The sequence below is a fragment of the Halichoerus grypus genome, chromosome X, assembly GCF_964656455.1.
Source record: "Halichoerus grypus chromosome X, mHalGry1.hap1.1, whole genome shotgun sequence".
Classification (NCBI taxonomy): Eukaryota; Metazoa; Chordata; class Mammalia; order Carnivora; family Phocidae; genus Halichoerus; species Halichoerus grypus.
This window is the reverse complement of record NC_135727.1, coordinates 99,504,313-99,512,476: the sequence shown is the minus strand read 5'-3', so window position 1 is coordinate 99,512,476 and position 8,164 is coordinate 99,504,313. Positions and strand designations below refer to the sequence as shown.

Genomic DNA, 8,164 nt, shown 5'->3' with positions numbered 1-8,164 from the left:
GAGTTTGAGCAGGCTTCACGACTTCTCTCATCACTTGTAGGTAACAGAAAATCATGTCCCTGTAAGGCCAGAGATACAGAATAATTTAACAAACTATTTGTGGCCAAGAAATTAGTAGGTAGGACAAGCCATAATCAAAATGAAATTCCTTTGATTCTATGTGAAAACCTTTCCCACACACTTTCCTAACAATATTTGGCACTGAGGATAAATCTGAAGAAAGGAGCAATAAGCGAAGGTTGTTGTCACTGGCCTCTGGAGATGGTTCTTCACTGACGGGGATGGGTTTAAAGAGTTTATTTTTATTGCTGCATAAAATTTCATGATACAAACATAGCACTGTTTAATCACTCTTTTTGAAGAACTATTATGTTGTTTCAAATATATTGCCACATCAAAAAAGGTTGCAGCAAACTTCTTTTTTTTTGCATAGATCTTGTGCCTGTGTGCAGGAGTTTCTTAGATAATTGATCACAGAGTTAAATTCCTGGGTCCCAGGGGATGAAAATCTTCAGCATTTAAAGATATTGCCTAATTGCTCTTTAGGAGTTTGTCTTTTACTATCTTTACAAAACCCTTTGTATGTATACCAGTCTGATGGGTATGCAGCTGTACTTCAGAGTCATTTTAGTTTGCATTTCACTGATTATGCATGATACATTAGCTCAGGCTGCCATAGCAAAATACCACAGACTGGGTGGGTTAAACAACAGAAAGTTATTTTTCATAGTTCTGTAGGTTGGAAGGCTGAGATCAAAGTGCCAGTGTGGTCAGTTCTGGTGAGAGCTTGCAGGTGGCTGCCTTCTTACCATGCTCTCACATGGCAGAGAGAAAGAGAACAAGCAAGCTCTCTGGTGTATCTTTCTACAAGGGAGTTAATCCCATCGTGACGACCCTGCCTTCATGACTTCATCAAACTCCAATTACCTCCCAAAGCCCCGTCTCCAAATGCTCCAAATCATATGAGGGACTAGGACCTCAATATAAGGCAATTCAGAAAGTTTTAATCAATGTGTACATCCATGAAACCATTGCCACAATGATTTTGCAGAATATTTCCAGTTTCCTAGGATCCCTTGCAGTCTATCCCTCCCTCCACCCCTGGCCCCAGGACAATGATGATCTACTTTCTGTCTCCATGGATTAATTTGCTTTTTCTAAAATTTTATACAAATGGACTCCTACAACATGTACAATTCTGTGTCTGGCTTCTTTCACTCAGCAAAATGATTTTGAGATTTATTCATATTGTTGTGCGTATCAATAATCTGTTCCTTTTTATTGCCGAGTAGTATTTCATTATATGGATATTCCACATGTTGTTTATCCATTCACCTGTTGACAGACATTCACGTTGTTTTCACATGGGGACAATTATGACTAAAACTGGCCTGAGTATTCATGTACAGGTCTTTTTGGGGTCATATATTTTCATTTCTCTTGGTAAGATACCTAGGAGTGGAACGGCTGGGCAGTATGTAAAGTGCCTAACTTTTTAAGAAGCTGACAAAAGTTTTCCAAAGTGGTTTTACTATTTCACTTTCTCACTGGCAGCGTATAACAGTTCCAGTGTTTCCAACACATGATGTTGTTCTTGTTGCTGTTGACTTTTTATCATAGTCCTCTTAGTGATCATGTAGTGGTATCTCATCATAGTTTCATTTGCATTTCCCAAAAATGCTGGATATATTTTAAAGATGTTAGATATGTTTTCATGTGCTTACTGGCCAATTATATATCTTCTTTTATAAAGTTCTTGTTCAAGTCTTTTGCCCATTTTTAATTGGGTGGTTTCCTGATTTTTTGAGGCATAACATATTTTTGTATAGTCTAGATCTAAGTTCTTTTTCAGATGTATGTATTGTATATTTCTCTCATCTTTTAGGCTTATCTTTTAATTTTCTTAATGGTGTCTTTGATGAGCAAAAGTTTTTAATTTTGATAAAGTTCCATTTATCTATTTTTTTAATGGTTTGTGTTTTTGGTGTCTTATCTGAGAAATCTTTCCCTAAACTGACATCACAAAAATTTTCTCCTATGTTTTCTTCTAAAGTTTTGTAGTTTTAGCTTTCACATTTCCATCTGTGATCCATTTCTAATTTATTGCATATCATATATATATATATATATACACACCATATATTATTATACACATATTACATATGTATCACAATCCATTATTCATATGTAATATGATCTAAAGCGATATATTATTACATGTTATATTAACATAATCAATATAAAATTATTCATAAATAATATATACTATAATTAACATTACAATTATGGTATATATTAATGTATATGTATTCATTTAGATCACATTGTATATGACATATGTATATATATACACTATAATCTGATAAGATTTATTGTAAGTAAGGCCTGAGGTTTATTTATTTATTAAATCTATTTCTTTTTTTAAAATAGATTTCATTTATTTATTTGACAGAGAGAAAGAGCATGCACAAGGAGGGGAATCAGCAGTTATTTTTTTCCCCATACGGATACCCAGTTGTGTAAGCACTGTTTGTTGAAAAAATTATCCTTTGTCCACTGAATTTTCTTGGTGACTTTATTGAAAATCAACAGACCATATATTCTGGGTCTATTTATGGGCCTTTAATTCTGTTCCATTGATGTGTCTATCATCTCATCAATACTACACTGTATCACTATAGCTTTATAGTAAGACTTAAATTGAGGTAATGTATGTCCTCCAACTTGTTCTTCCCTTTAAAATTGTTTTGGTTATTCTAGATCACCATGACTTGAGCATATGCTGCTGTAGAGTGAATTGCAAAAGATTAAGGCTGAGAGTTAGGCTAGGGCCATATCACATAGGCTATTGTTACTCAGGGTATAAAAAAATACAGTGGAGGAGTATTAAAGAATTGTTAACGGAGGAGTATATTTGCATTCTGGAAATCATTCTGGGAAACCAGTGGAACATAGATTGAGGAGTTAGGATTAATGGCTGAAAGGCTAATACCTAAGCCATTTTAGTAGTCTAGAAAAGATGATAAGGATCTGCTTTAGGGCATTGAAACTAGAACAGTGCTATCCAATAGACAGCAATAGACAATGATGGTGATGTTCTAGAGCTACTCTGATTACAGTAGCCCCTGGTTACATGTTTCTACTGAGTTCTTGAACTATGACCAGTGAAACTAAGGAACTTCATTTTTATTTTAATTAATTTAAATTAAATTTAAATGGCCACATGTGGCTAGTGACTACTGTATTGGACTGTGCAAAGCTCAAGGAAGGAATGGACTTTAGAGATAGTGAGAAAAAATAGAAAGCATTTCACCGCTGATGGAGGTCAGATTAGGGAATAAGGATAAGGGAGAGAGAAAAGTTAAAAGTGACACCTAAGCTCCTGTACTGTAGTGAATTATTTAACATCTGTATTACCCACTAGAGTATAAATTTAATGAGGGTTGGGATGGTCTGTCTTAGTGTTTTATCGCACCTAACATAGGACCTTACATATAGCAGGCATTCAGTGAATATGTGTTGAAGGATGAAAGGGAGAGAGGAAGAGCAATCTGATAAGGCATTAGCCACATTCAGTATGATAAAAGACTAATATAAGAAGCAAATCCAGGAGGAAGTATCTAATAATCCTATCTGCTGCTTATTGAGGACTTCGGTCAGGCGCTGCTTCAATACTCCCACCTGCCTTGCATCATTTAATCTGCCCAGGAGTCCTCTTGGTCAGATATTATTCCCATTTTACAGACACAAAAACCAAAAATTAAAAAAGTTAACAAAACTGAATAAAGTGACTTCACTAGGTGGCAGTTAGAATGAGGTTAGTTTGGGCCAACCTGTGGGACAAACAACTGTAGCTCCAAGAAAGAAGTTGGGGCTCCAGATAGAGATTTTGGAATCATCAGTAAAAGATGTTTACTGAAACATGTGAATGGAAGTGTTCATTCAAGAAGAGAGATTATAGAATGAAAATAGAAGTCTATGGGGAGAGAATCCTTGAAAGGAAACTGGGAGGTTCTGAGGAAAGATGAATGTATGTAGGAGGAAACCCAAAAGAGAGTCCTAGCCCAAAAGACAAAGGAGAAGAAAGGCTGAGGAAGGGGAGGGCATGGCCCACATCTCACAGGCTGGAGAGAAGTCTAACGAGGTAAGGACTGAAATGTGGCCCATGTATTTCATGGATTTAGCAACTAGAAGGTCACTGGGTTTGTTGCAGAAACAGTTTCCTGAACTGATGGAAACAGAGTAGATTTACAAGGCGCCAAGGAATGAATAGAAGATGCAATGATAGGAAGTGAAAATCTTTGTTCATAAGGATAAAAAGATAAGATGGTACCCAGAGATGGGACTGTGCGTTGTCAATGTTGTTGTTTTAAGAAGGAAAATATTCGAGGGCACCTGGGTGGCTCAGTAGTTAAGTGTCTGCCTTCGGCTCAGGTCATGATCCTGGAGTCCCGGGATCGAGTCCCACATCGGGCTCCCTGCTCGGCGGGAAGCCTGCTTCTCCCTCTCCCACTCTCCCTGCTTGTGTTCCCTCTCTCGCTGTCTCTCTCTCTCTGTTAATAAATAAAATCTTTAAAAAAAAAAAAGAAAATATTCGAGCATGTTCATCAAAGAAAAGGCTATTGTGGTAGAATGGGAGGTTGGAATGACAGGGTTGAGGAGTGCGAACTCTGACAATGGATGTTCACAGCAGTAATGCTGTGCATTGTGGTCCGTGGACCCATGCCAGTCCGTGAATTGTGAGTTAGTGGTCGGAGACATGATAAATATGGAAATGGAAAATAAACATTTAGAAATTTTTAGAGCTATTTGACTTATTTGATACCTAGTGAAGCTAAATATTTAAAAACTAGGAGCTTATATCTTGTTTATCCTTCTTTGGTCATGGTTGCTTTTCTGATTCACTTTTATTATGTTTTACAAAAGCATAAAACAAGAAGACTAGTCCTCAATGTACTGGATATTTTTTAAAAAGGTCCTTCATCACTATTTAAAAAGAAATCCGGTGAGAGAATGATGAAGTAAACACAGTACACTGTGAACTTTTAGGATACCTGGTTGAAAGGTATATGGGGATTATTTGGACTTTAAAAAAATGCTATAAATCTGAAATTACTTCAAAAAAATTTTTTTTTTAAAAAAAGCTCAATGTCTAACGAACATAGTTAACATACCAGGGGATTAATGTTAAGTAAAAGAACAGACACCTCTTCTACTGAAGTTGAAAGGTGGGAAGGAAGTATGAGTGTAGGTTTAGTTAAGTTTGTAACTGTGGTACCAGGGTCATAAGACCACCCCTGCCTGGGATTGGAGTGGGGTCTCTGTTCTCTCTGTGGAGTAGAAGATAAGTGTTTTTGCTGAAAGGGAGCATCTCAGCTTTGTACTCCCAGAGGCTGACCCTGAGGCAAGTAGTTTATGTGAAAGTTAATTCCAAGAATCATCATTAGGGTAATTAAGGAAGGAAGAGAGGGAAAGAAGTAAGCTGATAAAGTGTGTGTTATGGAACAAGTTCCCACCATGGGCAACTGGGACTTAATCCTTCTGGGAAATGCTAGGAAACAGTGCAGAACGTGCATCAGAATTATCGCATCTTAGGGGCAAGAGAACTGAAATATTGATCCTCCACTCCCATGTGCCACTGGCTGACAGCTGTTCCCAGGGGGCATTCCCTTCCCCGAACTTCCAACCTTTCCCAGGCCAACTGAGAGAAGGGCTTCCGGTTGAGAATTGCAGGTACTCGCAGTAGGGTGAAACTCAGGGACAACGTGAGATGCTGGAGGTTGCGGTGTTGTTTGGAGGCACCGACGTCTGCTGTGATGAGATAAGAAATACAGGGGAGAACGTGGTTTGAAGAGAGTGAAAAGCTTCAAAATGGTGCTAATGGAATGAGCCAAGGAACAAGTTCAGGAACATGTGATGGATTGCCATGATTGCCATGCAGGCTTGAGAAGTTGGTGAAGGTTGGAGGCCATGCATTTATCATGGTATCAGTCTTCCTGTAGCCATAACAATGGGCCATTTATAGAAGCTGTGATAGCAGTCAGGGATGTGACTCTTCCTATTTACCTTAACAACTGCATAAACCTATCATCACATCTCACTAAGACTTTGGACCAAGAAAACATTTGCTCATATCTTTTCAGATGAAGTACTCTCAAGTTGATTCTTTCTCCTATATGTATTTAGGTTGTTGATTTTGTGACCCTCAGTATAGAAGTTTGCCTTTACATTATCCCATTGCTTTCAGAATTCCCAGTCTTTAGGTATTAGTAAGTTCCACAAGGTGATGCGGCCAAATCTCCTTCAGCACTGGACCCATGCGCCAACCCAGTACATAGTAGTGGGTATTACATGAAAATACTATAGAATTCCTGCTCTCAGAAGCTCCAAGACTTGCAGGGGTAGATAAAAATAGATGTAAAGAGATAAACAGGGCACAGTGGACTGAGTCCTGTGATAGAGATATATAGTAGATCCTCAATTAATATTTGCTGCATGACTGAATGAAATGTGATCCAGTGTACTAACTATTCTTCTTGTCAGGATGAGCTTATCCTGTAGGTTGTTATCTAGGTTCTTGATAAAGTGTCACAAAAGCCATGTTCTTAGATGAAGTTAGCAGCTATGAACTTAAAGTGATTTCAAGGAAAGATGGAGATATTTGCAATCAGATGGTGAGAAGTTTTTCTTAACTCTTCTATAAGCACACTGGCCAAAACAAAAAGCACATTTGGACTCATAGTTTCCAAATTTGTTTTTATGGGAGGGGAGAATGAGGCACATGAGTCATTTTCATTTCTATTAACTAATTATCTCATGATTATTGAGCCATAGAGGTCACATTGGTTTTTCTATGGCTGTTAAATTTAACAGAGAAACATCATTTAGGTCCCAAGGAATTTAGCTCAGTAGTGATGAAATGTTTATGATCTGGAAATGATAAACAACTCATCTCACCTTGCTACTTCCCTAAAATACAAGGCTTTAGTGGCTAGATTTTAACTACTTTGCACTTATTTCATTAGCTGTGCAACAATTTCTTAATGTTCATTTGCATATAACACTAGAAGCAAATATAGAAAAATTCTAATTCTTGCTCTATCTCAAAAGTTCATAATATTGTGTTTACCAACATCCTTTCATCCTTAACAAGATTATCACTTTATTTAAAAAAAAATATTCAGTCAACATTATTCATCACTGATTATAGTCATAAGAGTGTACTAGAGACAAATCATATTAGATGAAGAAATGTTCAGAGTCTTGCAGGGGAAGAGAGACCTGTAAGCAGGCAAGAACAGTGATTTAAATGTCATTATAGACCAGGAAAAGAAGAGAAAATCTCTGCCTAGTGAAGTTAGTGGAGACTTTAAGAGGGCATCACATTTTACTTGGTCTTAGGGGACGGGGAAAACATTTTATAAATATCAAAGAGAAGGTGGCTTGGAAGTTAGGAAAGGAAGGGAGAAGTGAAGTAGGAAGGACATTCCAGGCAAAGGTAAAGCAGGTATACAATCAGAGATCATGACAGAGTATGGAATATTCTGGGAATAGATAAGCAGAGTCAGAAGCATAGGTTTCTGTGGAGAGGAAGAGATGGGGAGAAGAAGCTAGAGAGGTGGGATGGGGAAAGATGAAAAGCTCTATGGGATGTGCTATGAGCTCTGTACTCTACTCTGCAGTGCAGCGGATACAAATTCCAACAGTAGTGGAATACTGTTATGACTACGCAAATACAGGATGGATTCCCACCCAAAACTTGGTTAGAATGCAGATCTCTCTCTCCCTCTCTCCCCCCTTTCCTCTGTCCCTCCCTTACCACACACACACACACCCCAAAAGGGTATGAAAAGATATATCATTCACATAATGAGGCTTTCTGGATAGAGCAGGACAGCTGCAAAATAGGTCCCAAAATGGTTTTAGAGAGCAGGAACAGAAGACTGACTTGCCAGTTTTGTGGTGGCTAGGGAGTGGGGCAGCAGGAAGGTTCCCATGTATAGGAACCAGCTTGTATGGTTTGAATCTCTCACTACCACCAGAGGAGGGTCAGGAAATATATTATGTCTTAGGCTTAGGAAAGACCAAACTGGATGTTTTTGAAGCAACTTTCTGAAACTACTGTTTCAGAACTGTGAACCAGCCTGCCACAGTAGTGGTCTGT

The 8,164-nt window shown here is 38.0% G+C and overlaps 1 protein-coding gene across 8 annotated transcripts in view; it reads left to right on the top strand.

Annotated features, from left to right (window-relative positions):
- SYTL5 (synaptotagmin like 5) overlaps positions 1 to 8,164 on the top strand; it is a 290,114-nt gene that overhangs the window by 75,067 nt on the left and 206,883 nt on the right. The gene's annotated exons all lie outside the window — the stretch shown is intronic.